Source organism: Puma concolor, unplaced genomic scaffold (genome assembly GCF_028749965.1).
Source record: "Puma concolor isolate L17-30 unplaced genomic scaffold, mPumCon1.1.hap2 unalloc_scaffold_14, whole genome shotgun sequence".
Classification (NCBI taxonomy): domain Eukaryota; kingdom Metazoa; phylum Chordata; class Mammalia; order Carnivora; family Felidae; genus Puma; species Puma concolor.
The window spans coordinates 132,685-150,627 of record NW_028240169.1 but is presented as its reverse complement, the minus strand read 5'-3'; the positions used below and the strand labels follow the sequence as shown (position 1 = coordinate 150,627).

The following is a 17,943-nucleotide window of genomic DNA, read 5'->3' as shown; positions in this document are numbered from 1 at the left end:
CTACCCAAATACATGTACATATTTCCAACCACGAAGGAATCTTAAAGATCATTCGGTCCGGGGGCACCTGGGTGGCTCAGTCAGTTAAGTGTCTGACTTCGGCTCAGGTCATGATCTCATGGTTCATGAGTTTGAACCCTGCATCGGGCTCTGTGCTGAAAGCTTGGAGCCCGGAGCCTGCTTCAGATTCTGTGTCTCCTGCTCTCTCTCTCTGCCCCTTCCCCACTAGCATCCTATCTCTCTCTCTCTCTCTGTCTCTCTCTCTCAAAAATAAATACACATTTTTTAAAAAAGGTCATTCAGTCTAATGATCACATTTTACACAAAGAAAAGGCAATCAAGGCCCCGACAAGTGAAATGACCGGTTTGAGGTCAGACAACCAGTTGAGAGGAGCCGGGTGTTAAATTCAGATCTCGGACTCAGACTCCAGAGTCTTATGATTTTTTTGCCCAAGACTTTTTTTTTTTCTCCTGTCCTCAATAGTTACACAGGGTAGATGTAGACATTGCTATCCTTTCTGATCTATTTTAATGTCCTCAAATTAATAGATGTGAAAACTAAGGTTCACAACATGAGGAATCACGGCTCATCCAAGGTCGGGGAGAGAATCAATGGCAAAGCTGAGACCAGTGACCACTCCTATGGTTTACAGCTTGATGCTCCTCTCTTCATGCCTGGCTGCCTTTCTTCTCTGGTGGGCAGGATGGTTTCCCGTCTTACCACCATTAAGTGGTCTTGGCGTGTTACAATCCATTCGCCACTTCCATAATGAGTAAGTTATGCCGAGATCATATGAAAAGCCCACAGTCCTAGGTTGGTACCAAGGCTCTGGCAACATCTAACACACAGCTGTTGTGAGGATGCACATTCCATTTTGACAAAAGACACGTGCCTGGGTTTTGTCATGTTGGTCTGAGATAACGTAACGTGCAGAAAGAGGGACCAGCAGGGAAAGAGAGATTACTTCCCCAGACTCTCACATAAATGATTCTTTCTTTGCATAATGGAGCTCTAAATAAATAAAATACAAAATGAATGTTTACAACATTACAGTTGCTGCGAAAATGGCTATAGAGTTTTATGCCTATCTGTATCCTCTCCAGGGAAAACGGAAATCAACAGGAGTTTTGTAATGGTGGGGAGGAGAAGGGACTATCATTTATTCCTTCATATGTCCAACAGAGCGAGGCCCCAGGGATGCAACAGTGCTCAGAAGAGTAGTTTCTATCCTCCTGTGAAGTCTCCTGGGAAAGACAGACCATTCACAAGCATGTAATAGGTATGTATAGACACATAAGAAGACAGGGTTTAGGGGGCAAGTGGCCTGGCCTAAAGAATCCTCAGCAGTATGATCATGTTCAAGTGGAAAGGAGACATGATTCGGAGCCAGACCAAAGCGTGTTGGAATCCTGTTTCCTGCCACAGTAGGTGATCTTGAGCAAGTCACTTCCAACTTGCTACTCTGTTTCCTGATTTGTGAAACAAAGCTAATAACTCTTACCCTGTGGGTATTAGGTCAGATATTGAGTTAAAGTTTACTAAGTTCCCAGGGGAGCCTGGCCCAGAGTAGAGGTTCCATATATATTTGTCAAATGCATGAAAGCATCATTATGAAACATGCATTGGCTGTCTAATAGCAAAAGGGGCACCTGGGCAGTGATAAAACACAGAGTAAGGAAACATGAGTCCTGTCTTATACCTAGGGAGACTGAGAGTATCTATTCTATTATACATATATACACACACATATGTGTGAGTGTGCCTGCATGTAACAAATACAGAGCGAAGCCAGAAAGAAGCACATTTGACGTGGCTGAGTCAGGGAGCACTGTACAATAGGACCGTCTAACAGAAACAGAACATGAGCCACAAAGGAGAGGCACATGGGTAATTTTCAAACGTCAGTAGCCACTTAATAAAAGTAAAAAGAAGCAGATAGAATCAAGTTTAGTGGCATATATGACCCCAAGATAGCCAAAATATGATCATTTCAACATGTGACCATTATGAGTTTATGAATGTGATATTTTGCACGTACAGAGTCTACGAGCCGTCTGTGTATTTTATACTTCCATTACAGCTCACCTTGGCTTAGCCACCTTCCAGGTGCTCGGTACTGCACGTGGCAAATGGCGTCCATACTGGAGAGCGCAGTTTCAGAAATCTGGAGATGAGAGAGTTTGCTGAAGACAGAGGCTGCCAGGTGGGCTCATGGGGGAAGTGGGGCAGGAATGTGCCCCCTCCTGGCACAGAGACTTTGCTGCAGCACCTTATAGAAGCCTCCTTCTCCTGGCTCCTTTGGCCCCAGGGAGTCCCTAAATCTACTTCCCGCTATTGCAGGGACCGCACTCAGATTTGGTTCTTGCTCTTTGCTGGTACCTTCAGACTCTCAGATTGTCCTTTCCTTCCTGGCACCGCCCTTACCTGGCATACTGCTTAGGGTATGGGAAGCACATATATGTAACGGCAATTTCTTCTTTGCACAATATGGCTGTATACAGATACATACAAATAGATACAATGCCAGGTAAAGACCTGAGATAGCCCAGCTCTGGCTCCCAGAGCCACGAGGCCTGCAGAGCCCCAGTTTTTCTCCAGCCATACAGAGTTACGAGCTAAGCAAATGCCAGAACCATTCCTAGCAGGAAACCAGTCTGTGCCTGGGCTCCAAGCAGGGGACAGGTGGGCACAGGGCCCGGCTGTGGGGAGTGCCATTTGGCAGAGAGATACTAGAGGAAAGGGGAGGAGACGATGGTCTGACTCCTTGTGTGCCCTTCATGGCCAAGTCTATTTTCTAAGGTGAGATGGAGTAGAGAGACCTATTCCACGTGGCCAAGTATGGTGGTGACACGTATGACAAAAAATCTGGAGGATGAACAAAGCACAAATGGGAAAGAAGTACATAAGAGGACAGAGGCAGAAGCCGAGAAACTAAGAGTCATCTTGCCCACTGTCCCCCAACAGCTGGTGTGCCCTCACCTAACAGTTCAAGTGTCCCCACCACCAGGGCCCATGATGGGTCGCAGTGGTGGCTGGACCTACATCAGCCTCCATCTCCTTAGTCCTGTCTTTTTCCACAGCCCAGTGATTAACAGTACGACCACAAACTCAGGCAATCAACTACATAAGAGGCGTGGATTGGGTGAGGAGGCAGGACACGCATTGTCCCCACACCTCTGCCCTGTCCCAACAGTAAAGTCACTACTGGTTTGAAAGAGGATGGAATTCAGAGGGGTTGCTAATCTTAGCTCAATAATATCTTTACCAGAATGTAAGTCCCAGTGCAGAAGGAGCAAAACCCTCTGACACACTCAACTTTCAGCAAGCGGGAATGGGACCCTGGTGTGCCTCGATCTTGCAAATTTTGCAAAGTCTCGAGAAGGGATTTTATGGGACATTTTCCAGTTTTAAAATGGTTGGAGCTATGTCAACAAAATTTTACACACTGTACGGGGCCACACTGTGTGAGCCAAAGAAAACTGACCACAAGGCTGCCAGCTCGAGATTTCTCCTCTAGTTCAAAGAGATATGGTCATGGTCCTGTTCCACCATCGGGCCATTTGTAGCTTCTCAGCTCGATTTTGTTCTGAGGCTTAATTCTGATCAGGCAGATGAAGGGCTGAGCATAGTTTCTGGCACATCGTGAAGGCAGTTAATAACTGATGTCCGCTAGCTCTAAAGAACCTCTGAGATTTAATTCTAACCATTATATAGGGATCAAATCACAGGATGTCCCCAGAGACAAAACATCTGAAAGAGGGCTCCTCTCCCTCAAACGATTCCCTATCTCTTCATTTCTGTTTCATGGCTTGGATTTACGCCACTTTCATTTTACTTTGTCGATTCATGAAACTCAATTTGTTGCACAAAGGAAGTAAGAAAGAAAAAAGGTCAGCCCAGGTGAAAGTCTAAGCGGGTGTAAGTTTTCTAGAAAGTAGTTTGGCAATGCCCAGCAAATAAGAGGCTGAAAAAAAAAAATCGCATGCCTTTTGACTCAGCGATTCCAGTTTAAGGAATTCAGCCTAAGTAAAAAATGATGGTTTTTCATAAAGATTTAATTCCAAGAATTCTTATGACCGTGTAATCTACAACAGAAGCAATTAAGGAAATTAAACACCCATGAATAGGGAATTTGTAGCAAAAGTTATGATACACGAAAGCGTTTAACACAGCCGCCCGCATGACTTTCAGAGCACTTACTGCGTTCACAGTGTGTCCCCTGCAATAAACGCCATGAAAGCAGAGTCTCCGGTCTGTCTTGTTCACCACTGTCTACACTACTTTCCATGAGCTGGCACATAACAGACACCCATAAATATTTAAATACATACAAGATAGCTTATGTAGTATGATTCTGTTTTTGTAAAAAAAAAAAAAAAAAAAAAAAAAGACATGTATTTCTGGCAGTATGTTATTACTATTTTTCCCTAGAGCAGAACTCAGCAAACTACAGTCCCTGGACTAGTGGCCAGTTTTTGTAAATAAAGTTTTATTGGAACACAGCCATGTTCATTCTTTTACATGTTAGCTATGGCTACTTTTGCACTAGAATGCAGAGTTGAGTTGTTGCAACAGAGACTGCATGGCCAAAAAAAGTTGAAAATATTCACTATTTGGCCCTTTAAAGAAACAGTTTGCTGACCCTTGGTCTAGATGGTAGTTCTTTCTGAGTGGTCTAACACACATATATGTATGTGTGTATCTGTGTGTGTGTGCCTGTCTGTATACATGTGTGCATGCATATACGTATAAGTGCAATTTTTTTACACTGAACACAAATTATATTTGTAACCAAACAAAAATCAGAATGATTTTTACAAAAGAAAGGAAGGATTGCCGGAAAGGAGGAAGGAGGGAATGAAGGGGAGTAGGAGGGAGGGAAGGAATTGCTTATCCATATTTATCAATATAAAAAAATTTCCACAGGGGTGCCGGGGGGGCTCAGTCGGTTGAGAGTCTGACTCTTGACTTCAGCTCACGTCATGGTCTCACGGTTTGTGGGATCGAGCCTTGCATCAGGTTTTGTGCTGACAGCATGGAGCCTGCTTGAGATTCTTTCTCCTTTTCTCTGCCCCTGCCCTGCTCATTGTCTCTCTCTCTCTCTCTCTCTCTCTCTCTCTCTCTCTTTTTCAAAATAAATAAGTAAACATTTTAAAAAAAGAAGAAGAGGGGCACCTGGGTCACTCAGTCGGTTAAGTGTCCGACTCTTCATTTCCGCTCAGGTCATGACCTCAGGTTCATGGGATTGAGCCTGGAATTAGGCTCCATACTGACAGTGCACAGCCTGCTTGAGACTCTCTCTCTCTCTCTCTCTCTCTGCCCCTTCCCCACTCTCTCTCTCTCCCTCTCTTTCTCCAAATAAACTGAAAACAAAACTACTTTAAAAAAGGAAAAAGAAAAATGTCCACAATAAGTGAAAAATGTTAAATGTGGTATGAAGTATGGTTACATTTTTGTAATGATTGGGTAAATCACTGAAAGAGAAATGCAAAAAAAGGTTTAGGTTCACTGTATTGAGGCAAGGGAAATATAATAATGGCTTTTGTTTCCTATTTTCCTCTTTGTTACATTTTCTAAATTTTCCAGCAGAAACATGCTTTACTTACATAATAAAAAACAGAAAATAAGTGATGTTGAAAGGAAAGACAGCAAAAATAAAGTTCCAGTCGACATAAATAGCAGCAGCCTGTTTCCCAGGCTTCACCAGGCAAGGGGACACCTTCTTGGTGTCACAGGGTGCACCCCTTTCAGCACATTCCCTATTATTACCGCATTCCAGTAAAACCAAAACATGGCCAAGGCGGAGAGGGTAGTACCCAGGGCCACGTTCCTTAAAAAAGTATTAATGTTGGTCCCCACTGTGATCTAGATAGTTTCTCTTTACATTAAATTTTTTTTTTCAATAATCCACTTCATTCCTTCCAAAGCACAGTGCACCATTTCTGTCTAGATTACAAAATGTGTTCAGGGAAGAGGTTTTCTGACTTAGTAGTTGGACACTTGTAGTGTCTCCCACCTCGATCACATTGCCCTGGTTTTAGTCTTAGCCAAGATGGACATTTCTGGTAATGCTGACAGCTCCCGCTTCATTCATCAAATGCATACCTCTCTGCTTTTCTGCCTCCAAAGTAGGTAGCAGAAGGTAACGCCCCTGGGGACAACCTTCAGCAATGAGGGATCAGTGGATAAATGCCCCAGTTTCTGGGTCCCAGCATCCCGGCAGAGATGAACACCAGTTGCCCAGAGAGGCCATCTTTCTTGGCCCTTTCTCCTTCCCTTCTTCCCCTCTTCCTTCTCTCCCTCTTCCTGGAAATCTCCTCCCAAATTAACTTCCTGCACCCAAAATCTTGTTTCAGATTCTGCTTCAGAGGAACTCAAACTAAGAGAGCGCATAAGCAAATATAAAACCAATAAAAAGAATTATACCACAGAGCCCCAGAAAGCTCTCAAAGATGGTGTGAAACAGAGTTCATCCGTTTCTAGAATACATTCCCTCATCGTACATCTATTTAGTAGGCTTCTACATTGGGCCACACACACGCTAGGTGCAAAATGAACTGCAGAAACACAGCCTATACCCGTGGAAGACACAAGATGCTTAACAGTCACCAAGCCCACTATACTATGAGAGTATAGGAAAATATAAGAAAGATTAATGTTGGGGAGGAAAAATAATCTTCCTCTTTCTGAATTTTTAGCAGAGACCCCTGTAATGAAAGATTAACAGGAGAAAAACCAGCAGAATTTATTAACAGGTATACTGTATGCAAACATGGGAGGTACCCAGGGAAAAACGAGTCACTCAAAGAAGTAGCTTAGAATTCAGGCTTAGATATCATCTTAGTAGGGAAAGGGGCGGGGCATGGAGGCTCCTCCAGGAACAGCAAATAATTTGTAGGAAACATGAATGGGTGCTTAGAAGCTATGAGGTAGTCTCACGAGGAGGTATGAGAGTTTGTGACAAAGTCTATATGGGTGTGGTGTTGACCTCCAGTCTCCTCTGCATTCTCTGCAGTGGTGAAGACCATCTTCCCTGGTTGGTGAAACTCCCAGGGAAGCACCTATGCCAGCTGGAATTTTCAAGAGAACTTGTCTTAAGGCAGGTAAGGGCAGTTCCGAGAAAGCCTCTCCCTGTATCCGCTGCCTTACAATTACCTACAGCTCAAAAATAATTAATATACCAAAGCAGCATATTTGGGGGTGGCATATTCTGCTGGCCTTCACGAACCTAGTCTGAGATGATTCAGCATGAGGTTTTTGAGAGGACACCGTGTAAACGGGGCCCTAACAGTGGAATTAGACAAAGAGAGGGAAAAGGCTTTGATCCTCGCTGTTTGCGAAGACAGAACACGAAGGTGGAGATGTGTTCGGCTGGCAAACCACGGTAAAGGTTTGAAGATTTCAAAAAATACATGTTCAGCAAACACTCTCTCCTTTCATCTCATATGAGTTAAATATCCCCGGAAGTGAGCAGGTGCTTGGACACCTTCGGGGTGTTGATTACTGAGAAGACCAAAGCTGGCCATAAAGATTTAAACATGGCTCCGAGAAACATCCTTGCTATCAGAGGCTGATAGAATCTGTTCTTGTTAACCAGGGACAGTGTGGCTCTTCTACTCGGTGGCAAAAGCACTCTAACTTGCTTCAAAGACCCACAGCTTTGGTTTCACAAGGATGCCACTTGAAATTGGTTTAAGGAGTGCCTGCCTGTTGGTTCCCCCAAAGTAGCCTCAGAGAATCAGAACCTTAGAAACCTTGAGGGCATGAGCACTCCCCGAGAATCTGAATCAGCTCAATTCCTCCCAAATGCGTGCACTTTTGCACAATGCTGTGTATGCAAAGTAAAGGCAATAAATACAGTTTCAGGGCTTCTGTTTATGATTGATCGCCTTTTTTTCTTGTAGCAATCTTGTAAGTTTGACTTCTTATTTTTATTATTCTCACTGCATACTAATACTTCAAACATTTTACTAAATTATGGTTCTCTGGTTCCTACTTCAGAATAGTTTAACTGATTTAATGAGCTCTATCTAATTATTGCATTTCACCTTTCATATGAGAGTGCAGGAGCGTTTTGGCTGAAATAGTTGGTAATAGCTCAAACACTCCGAAAGGAAGAAAATGAGCACGGGTAATGCAGGTCTCGAAACCGTTCATTTTATGCCAGACATAATTCTTATGAACACACATATATGTATATAGATATACTTATACCTTCATTAATTCATTCATTCATACGTTCACTATCTATGTGCCCAGCATTGCCAAAGACGCCAGATCAGCTTAAAACAGCCTTTTTTTTTAATGTTTATTTATTTTTGACAGAGAGAGAGAGACAGAGCATGAACGGGGGAGGGGCAGAGAGAGAGGGAGACACAGAATCCGAAGCAGACCCCAGGCTCTGAGCTGTCAGCACAGAGCCCGACGCGGGGCTCGAACTCACAGACTGTGAGATCGTGACCTGAGCCGAAGTCGGACACTCAACCGCCTGAGCCACCCAGGTGCCCCGACACCAGATCAGCTTAAAAGGCGCTTTCTTAGGTCTGCATCCCTCTACTGGGGGGCACAGAACACAGTAGTTAGGGACTCTTGAGCTAGACTGTCTATAGTTACATCCTGGCTTCACCATTTCTTAGCTATAAGATCTTGGACAAGCCAGTTAACCAATGTGTGCCTCAGTTTCCCCTTCTGTACAACGGGGGACATTACAGCAGCTACCACCACAGGACTTTTGTGAACATGAAATGAATCAGTACATACAAACCAGGTAGGAGTGCCTGGAGCTGAATAAGCACTATAACTGTTGCCTTTTTTTTTTGTTACTATTGTAGTGTGTCTCATCTACAACACTCACAGAGATCACAGTCATCAATTTCTATCTACATACTTATCTATTTAGTTAATGAGTTGTCTATTATTGTTTGTTTGTTTGCCTCCTTCATCAAATTATAGGATCCATGGAGACTGACACTAAATTCCCTGTGCCCGGCATTGTGCCCAGTAAATGTTTTGTTGATTGCTTGAACGAATGAATAAATGATTCTCTTTCGGGACATATGACCCTGTCACGCTAGACAAGACTTTCACTTCAGAGATTTCCAAGGCAGGCACATGTCTATCAAATGCCATTTGTTGGAAATTCCATACAGTTTTCTATCCAGATGGTACCAGTGACAAAGGAAAGCATTCCGGCATGAGGGAAAGTTACGATGCCAGATGACGAGCCAATTCACTGTATTATTCATCATCAAATGTTGTCGGCCAGGAAACTGTTGTCAGCTGAGCTCCACAGTGGTCAAGTGAAGAGGCTGAATTTTAACAGAAGCTGGGATTATCATTAGAGACAGAGGGTTCTGTGCTAGGAAAATGGGGCTTAAACAGTAAGAAGCTTCTCAGTCTTGTCTTGGCTTTGCAACCTTGGGCAGGTCACTTCACCTCTCTGGGCCTTGCAGCTTACTGTTTCTATGAATGAAGGACACAAATTGTCATCAGTAATTCCTAACCCTGGTTGTGCACCAGAATCTTCTGGAAAGCTAAATCCTCTAGGCCAGCAGTCAACCAACTTTTTCTATAAAGGGCCAGAGAACAAATATCTTAGCCTGTGCAGGCTGTATATGATCGCTGTTCCAACTGCTCATACTCAGTTCCCCCATTGTGTAGTCAAAGCAGCCATACATGATATATATGCAAATGATCATGGCTGGATATGGCCAGCTTGCCTGGGGGCCACGGTTTGAGGACTCCCGCTGTAGGCCACGTGTGGCCCCCGTAGGGTAAGAACCAATTCTCTGCATATTTACAAAAGCCCTTCCCAATGACCTAGAAGGCAACCATCAGATTAGATGGCAACAAGGCCCCTTCCAGCTCCTACTGGGGGCTGTGATTCTACATTTCTTAACTCACTGTGAGAAGTAGCTATTCTCAGTCAACGCTATTTAGACAGTAATTTTAATATTCCTTCAAACGCATCACATTTGGGTATTAGCCTCCTACATATGAAGTTTTTACTCTTTCAAAATTCAATTCTCTTCTAGGAGAAGATTGAACAGTTCTTTTCATCGTGTTTAGATCTTAAAGCACTTCTTCCTGTGCGTGACATCCCTTGTCAGTTCTTTGTAAGGGACAATTCTACTGCTAACTTGCAAATGAGAAATTTAATATTATCCCTTCTGGGCACTAAAGTGATACAATACAGGTGATCCTTCACTTTAAGAAAGGATAATACATAATAATGTGAAATTATGAAACAATTCAGTTGAGAAGCATTTATAGTGTTTGCGCTATAATTCCTTTGTATAGAGAATTCCTTTCTGCTGAGGTCATGGCTGTCGCATGACAATACCTTCTGGTTTTCTAGGGATAGTGTCAGTTTCCACCTGTTGTCTCTTACTAACTCACATAGCACTCATTTTCATCTCTAACATGTCTCAACTGGATGATAAATTGAACGGTCATCCTTGGTGGTGACCTTGAAGGAAAATAGAATAATTGCTCCATTTATTTTATAGTTACTAAGAAGCAAACACTGCTCTGAGGGCTTTATCTCTATTATCTCAATTGATCACTACAATATTTTGCTGATGGTTGATGATCTGAGGTTGGGTTTTTCCAAAAGCAGACCCCAAGACAAGGAAGTGGGGATAAGTAGTTTTGGGGGGGAACATGTTCCCAGAAGCACTGAGAGGGGAGTGAGGGAGCGAGGTAGGAAAAGGAATGAAGCCAGTACACAGAGCATTTCGAGTTGGTCATGGCTGTGAATAAGCAGGGCTCAAAATCTCTGGGAACTTTCTGAGAGGCTCTGTGAGCATGCCTCCGACTTCTCCCTCAATGGAACAAGGAAGCAGTAGTTTTATCTCATAGCTCCCATCCCGTGTTGGTTGAGGGTCACGCCTGGAGATATTCATTCTCCCTCCTGCATATGTGGCCTGTCCACAGTTACAGGAGCACATTCCTATGACTAGAGAATGACTTTCCTCAGATGAAAGACACAAAGAGCTTTGTCAGTGTGTGCCCCGGAGCACCAATGGCATCTGCAACCAGGACACTGAAGCTTAGAGACATTAGGTCACGTGCCCAAAGCAACCTAACTGGTAGATGCCAGAGACAGAATCTTGACCCATGCAATCTGGCTCTGGAGGGTTTACCCTTAACCATAGCAAAAGACCTCTGTGTGTCTACCCCTGAGTCAATTATGCATCACCCAATATCTACCCAGGGGTCTTGTATCTGGCCTGAGTGGCCCTTGCAATGGCTTACAAAGTTTCCGCAGAGCGAGGTGCTGTTGCCTCTGTCACAGCCACAGGCTGAGGTACTCATGACCATGGATCCCCCTTGGCCTCTCAGGGTACTGTCAGGCAAAGTCTACTTCCTCCCTCCACCTGTACTATTCTGAGGCATGGTAATTTCTTCTTCAAGGACATCCCTGTGAGATCAAGTGATCAGCTTGTCACAAAGCCATGGCCGGCTTGTTTGTATTCACCTTCTCTCCTTCCCTGCCTCACCCCTGGTCCCTGGGATTGAACTCTCCAATAAAGTGTCAGCACCTAAGCTTTTACTTTGTAACTGAGCACAATCTACCTGCAGTAAGTGTTGACAAACACAAACATCTAAGTAGCCCACACCTGCATCCAGATCTAGAACATGTCCATCAGCCCAGAAAGTTCCTCTGGCCCCTTCCTGGTCATTCCATTCTTCTTACTCCTATGCAACCACTATTCTGATGTCTTTCAACATTACAGAGTGACCCCTCCCATACCATGAGGCTTCTGAGGGAACAAGATTGTATCTATAAATTCCTCTTGAAAAACCAAAATTGAGCCAGAATCTCATCAAACCCCTACATCCAATAACCAATGACCAATTAACAGAAGAACCCAGTGAATTATACTACAGTGATGATATCAGCAAAATCCAGACAGTGAGCAACTCTACAGGTCAAATAACTCACTTTCTTCAACATATAAATTGCAAGGGGAAAACAAAAGACATAGAAGGGAAACTGACAGATTAAAGAAGGCCCGGGGCGCCTGGGTGGCTTAGTCGATTGAGCATCTGACTTCAGCTCAGGTCATGATCTCACGGTTCGTGGATTCGAGCCCTGCATCAGGCTCTGTGCTGACAGCTGAGAGCCTGGAGGCAGCTTCAGATTCTGTGTCCCTTTCTCTCTCTGCCCCTCCCCTGCTCGTGCTCTGCCTCACTCTGTCTCTAAAAATCAGTAAATGTAAAATTAAAAAAAAAAAAAAAAAAAAAGAAGGCCCTACAGACATAACCAATCTCAATGGACTGATGTTACTCGGATCTGGATTCAAACAATCCACAAAAAAATTATATATCATCCATGAGGCAAACATAAAGGGAAACATTGATTGGATGTATGACACCATTAAGAAATTATTGTTAAACTTAAAGATGTGACATTGGCATTGTGGAAGAAGAGACCTTACCCTCTAGAGATACACACTAAAATATTTACAAAATAAATGACCTTCTATCTGAGGTTTGCTTCAAAATAACAATGAGGGGGGAATGGAAATACTGAGACAGCACAGTTGATCATGAGATAAAGTTGGAGCTGGGTGACTGGGTACAGGGATGCCCATCATGTATATTTAGTCTTTTGTATATGGATTTTGTTGTTGTACACAGATGAAGATATATGGATTTTGTATTTGGGCGTTTCCATAATTCAAAGTTAAAACAAATAAACAGAAAGGCAGAGAACTCTGTTAAAAAGCAAAACCTGATGTAGAATTCCAGGCTCGAAAAGAGGTTTTTAAATTGCTACTTCCCGGGAAAAGTGAAAGTTAAGGACCTAGAACGTGCCTTACTGGCCTTCACCCCTCTCCCCTGCAGTCGTGGATGCAGTGTGAATCACACTGGTGGGGCAGATTCTGGGCTTTGGGGCCAGTGAGACAGGGACTAGAGCCCTGGCTCTGCATCGTGGCAAATCACATAGGACGTCTGATCTCAACTTGCCCCATCTCTGGCACGAGACTAATACTACCTTGAGCACTAATTAAGAGACCCAGCACCTGAGTGGCGAGCATTGTGGTCTGGACCCAAATCCATCTAGCTCCAGAACCCATGCTTGGAACCACTATGCTGCACCATCCTCACTAATGAGATCTCACTGTTTGCCAGTTGACTTTGGAAACCTATAGCCAGACGTTCAGTAGGGCATGTGGTCCCTAAATCAAACTCTCATTCTTTGACTCCCAGTTTTATCATTAAAAATGTGGTCGTGGGCAAGTCACTTGACTTCTTAAGCCTCAGGGTTTTCTTCCGTAAAATGGGGGTAATCACAGTAGGTGCCCAGGGGTTTCAGTAGGAATAAAAACAATAATGTAAGCACAATGGCCACCTGGTATTTTCACCTGCCCAGTATCCATGCTGTCCTGATGCTCTTTACAGGAAATTAGTCTCTCCCAGTCGATGGCGTTTGAGCTGGAATGAGACTACTCTCAGCTCCAGGGGGAGAATATGACTGGTCTCTCAGAGCACCACACTCTCCTGGACATGACTGGCTTAGACATGGGTATGGGATTCACACTGCGTCAATGGGATCCCAGCGTGGGACTTACTGCTGCCACTACTGAAGTCCCCCATCATCCGCATTTGCTTTCTGAGGTTTCAGTTACCTGCACTCAGCCTTGGTCCTGAAGTGGATGATCTTCTTGACATATTGTCGGAAAGTCAACAGTAACTGAAACCTACGGGGTTAGGGTTAAGGTAAGGGTTAGGGGTTAGGGGTTAGGGTTAGAAGTTAGGGTTAGGGTAGTGCCTCCGTCACTCACTCACACCTGATCTCATTGCATAGGCATCTTACCAACTCCCGCCATCACCAGGAGAGTGAGTACAGTACAATAAAATGTTTTGGGAGAATGACCACATTCCCATAACCTTTTTTAGAGTATATTTTTATAGTCGTTCTATTTTATCATTGCTGCTGTTAGTCCCTTACTATGTCTAATTTGTACATTAAATTTATCCTAGTGAGGTATGTACTAAAAAAAACATAGAGAACGGCGCGTTTGTTACTGTCCCACTAGAGATCCTGGGACGTATCACTCGCAGATAAGGGAGGGATGCTGACAAAATGGGACCACAGCACAAAGAGAGCCCACAGGCGGAAGAAGTACAACCAAAGGATGCACGTACCAAGGCTGAAGTTGTTTCTGCAAGTGCCAGCCACACCAGTAAATAAGTTACCTTCCTAGCCTATGCCATTCTATGCTGATTACTAGAGCTTCTGTCAAAGAGCAAACACTTAAATGTTAGATCCCATTATTGCTAATATGAAAATAGGTAAAATTTCTCACGCTGCTCTTTCTTTTCTTGCTTCGCTTGGATTATTTGTTTTAAAGTTTTGTTTTTTTTTTTTAACTACAGGTAATTTCGAATAGATGCAAAAGCAGCGAAGAACGTATAACGAACGCCCATGAACTTCAACAATTATTGACTCATGGATAGCCTTGTTTTGTCTGTACTCCAACCACATCCCCTTTCCCATCTTATTTTGCGGCAAATTTCCGGTATAAACCTTTTCATTCATACTTTTTTCCAGATCCTTTTATAATGTTTCCTTTTGTAGTGCACACTGTTGGTGGCCTGCCCATCATCCATTTCCTCAATCGTAACCTCCAAGGTTTGTTCTTTTTTTTCTCAACCCCTTTCTCTACACAGCTAGAGATACAGGCCTTACTCAAGCCCCTGTGGTGCACCCGTTTGCCTTAGGGATAATTTCATTTTCCTTGTCAGTGCCCGGGTCAGGAATGTGAGTCAAAATTTGCTACTGAAACATGAAGGGAAGACTGCTGGGGAAGCAAGATACGTCTGGGAAATTTTAGGCCCTCCCAAGGCAGCTCAGAAAAAATGGTCTCTCTTTTCCCTATGAATGTTGTCCTGTCTGGACATGATGCTCAGATCTGGAACACTCCTATCTGCAACTGGCTTGAAGAGTAAGCTCATATCAGGTATGGCAGAGGACAGGGAGAAGCACATTGACGCCTTACTGATATTATTGAGCTGCTAAATATGCAACACAAAAACTGTGCCCTACCTCTGAACTTGATGTTCTGGGAGTTACAAATTTGTTTCACTGTTTAAGCCCATGTGTGCCCGGGTTGCTCCTATTTGCTGCTGGAAGCACTTAACTTTCCATCGATACAGACCTATGACCTACACAGTCTGGGTTCTGAAGGCCGAGGAAGGTATCAGTTTAGGATGGTGTGCAAAGGGAATCTAAAAGAGATTGGCTTAATCCAGAAAGAAGTTGATTTCTTTCTTGATTTCTTCCTCATAGATGAATTTGCGTAGGTGGTCCCGGCTAAGGTGGCCCTACAATCATCAGAACCACGTTTTTTCTGCCATCCCTAGCCCACAGCTTCCATCTCATCTCAGCCAGCTGCTCAGGAAGAAGACGGCCACCAGCCACTGTGAAGAAGGCAGAGATGATACAGACACTCGACGCCTTTAAAGATACAACCCCCAAATGAATCGCACATGTCACATCTCACTGGCCAGAACATAGTCACATGGCAACAACCAGCTGCATGGAAGGCTGAGAAATGTAGACAGGATTCTGAGTGGCCATATGTCCAGTTCTATTACTACTTAAAAAAAAAAAAAAAAAAAAGGAAAAGGAATTACTGGGGCACAGCCAGCAGCCTCTGTTACAGAAACAGGGAGGGTTAATTGATTTGGTTCAACTGACAATTTTTAATTAAAACGACTTCAGAATGTAAACAGGATTTAAAAGACACGTTCTTGATCACTCCCCCAAATGACATAACAGAATCTATTTACTTCATCCCTTTCATTTCTTCTTTTTAGGTTGAGCTCAGAAGGATTCCAACAATCAGTAATCCTATGCCGGTCCAGTTTATTACCTTGTACACATGAAATTAATAACTAAACATTGCCAACTTCCCTTAATTCCAAATGTCTTTTCCTCAATTAGACTGCATAACTGTGGTTTAATTATATTCTGCTTGATAGTCACCAGAATCCCATAACAAGCTCTTATTTCACAATCTTGTTATTAATCAGAGTAATCCAATTTATGGAAAAGTAAAGACAGACAAACCAAACAAAATGACAGGGCTGGCAAGAAGCACAGTATTCTGCAGCCGGGCTGCAGCAGCTGTCAATAAAGCGTTCATATAGTTAAGATATAAGCGAGACTTTGATTCCGGGGCAGCAGGCTTTAAATGATGCATGAGAAGCCACCAAAGCAAATCCCTTTCTCCATGGTCCCCTCCGGGTCAAGCACCATGTTTCAATTATAATTTCACCAAATTGCTGTGATGCAGCAAATGTTTCAGATTAATAGCAGTGCAGCACAGCTCTCTGTGGGATGGAATCAGAAAATCTTGTTCAGAGGTTTGCTGAAATATACCCCAAGACGCTCAGCTGCAAAACACATTAAAGACTCCAAATGATGGGAATATTTCTGATGTGTATTCCCCAAAGAAGTTACTTTTGCAGAAAACAAGTTTATCATTTGTGGTAGCAAATAAAATTTCTCCACACGGCCAAAGAGGCTTCTTGCAATTACTTCAGTAGGTTGTGGCACCACCACGGGCGGCGTCATTGAGGGGAAATCATGGATTACGAGGGGGCGTGGGAGGGGAGGGGGAGGCGTATTGTTTTGCCAAGATGTGTCTCTTTCTCCAGCATGCTCCTAAAGAGCTTGTAAGAAATACTAAGTCATTTGGTTTGGCTTTTCATTTCAAATGACGCTATTCCTTGGAAAAAGATTTGTATAGGTAGACATTATTTTGAAAATTCTACCTCAAATTACCAGCCAAGTTTTAAGATGATGTCTACTAGGAACTTGCCATGGGTCAGATGGCCACTGCATTACCATACCGGACACATCAGGAATAGAGAGCGCCAAATGGACTGCAAGTTTTGCCCATACTCGTTAGTGGCTGTATTCGCATTTTCAAGCCTTGAAGGGAGTCTTTGGGAAATTGTATTTTTGGCTAATGTCCTTTGCATACATTATCTTAAAAATAAGAGCAATTTGGGATCTGACTTCTTTATTGAGGGACTGTTCTCACTAACACCATTGCTTACGGTTCTAAGTAAAGGAGAAAGGATGCTCCCTAAAAGAGACGAAGGCTGGAGGAAAAACCTTGGGACTCTCTCTCCAGGAGTAATTTACCTAGTAAGAATGGGAGAAGACCAACCACTAATATACAGCCTCAGCTCTCTTTCACCTTTTCCACTCCTAAGCTGCATACTGACAACAAGTGTGCATATTCTCCCTCCCTGTCCTACTCTTGGACTTGACAGGGGTGAGGCAAGTTCCAATCTTCAATCGGACTAGTGGGTAAGAGTCCACTATACCACCTCAACTCTTCCCAAATTTGGGCTCCAAAGCCCAGGTATGGGGATGGAATATAATGTAGACCATTTTGGTTCATGTCTACAACGTGGCTTCATTGTCAGTAAAGCTCGTATCTTGATCCTCACCTCACTCCTCCTTCTGAACTTGGAGGGATTGAAATATGATAATCTCTTGCAAACCCCACACCTGGTATGGCTTTCACAGAGTCACCTTGCATGTGACCCTAATTTGCCTCCCCAGCCATATCTGTCTTTTTCTCTAGAGTCATCTCAGTACATACATTTCCATTTCTCCAAAACTCTTCCGTTTTTGTGTCTGTTGGAAACTCAACTGATGGTTTGTAATCCAGCTGCACGGGCATGTGGAGTATTTTTTAATAATGAGTTTGAAAACTTGTGTAATTTATGAAAATTTGATACTGTTGAATGTGACATGAAAATTTAGGGGAAAAAGAAGATGAACTCTAGGCAAGAGATTTGAAGGAGTTATCCAACACAAGGTTTAGTCAAAAGGGAGAAAACCTATTCAATTCAACAAAGAGAAGGCTGCTCTTTCCATTGACACCCACAGCAAAATATTATTGATCTTT

The 17,943-nt window shown here is 43.4% G+C and overlaps 1 protein-coding gene and 1 long non-coding RNA gene across 25 annotated transcripts in view; one reads left to right on the top strand and one right to left on the bottom strand.

Annotated features, from left to right (window-relative positions):
- Positions 1-17,943, bottom strand: part of LOC147571616 (uncharacterized) — a 624,145-nt gene that overhangs the window by 482,813 nt on the left and 123,389 nt on the right. The gene's annotated exons all lie outside the window — the stretch shown is intronic.
- Positions 7,015-14,556, top strand: LOC147571618 (uncharacterized). Its single transcript, XR_015247219.1, has 2 exons — positions 7,015-7,104; positions 14,390-14,556. It is a non-coding gene; the product is annotated as an uncharacterized LOC147571618 (long non-coding RNA).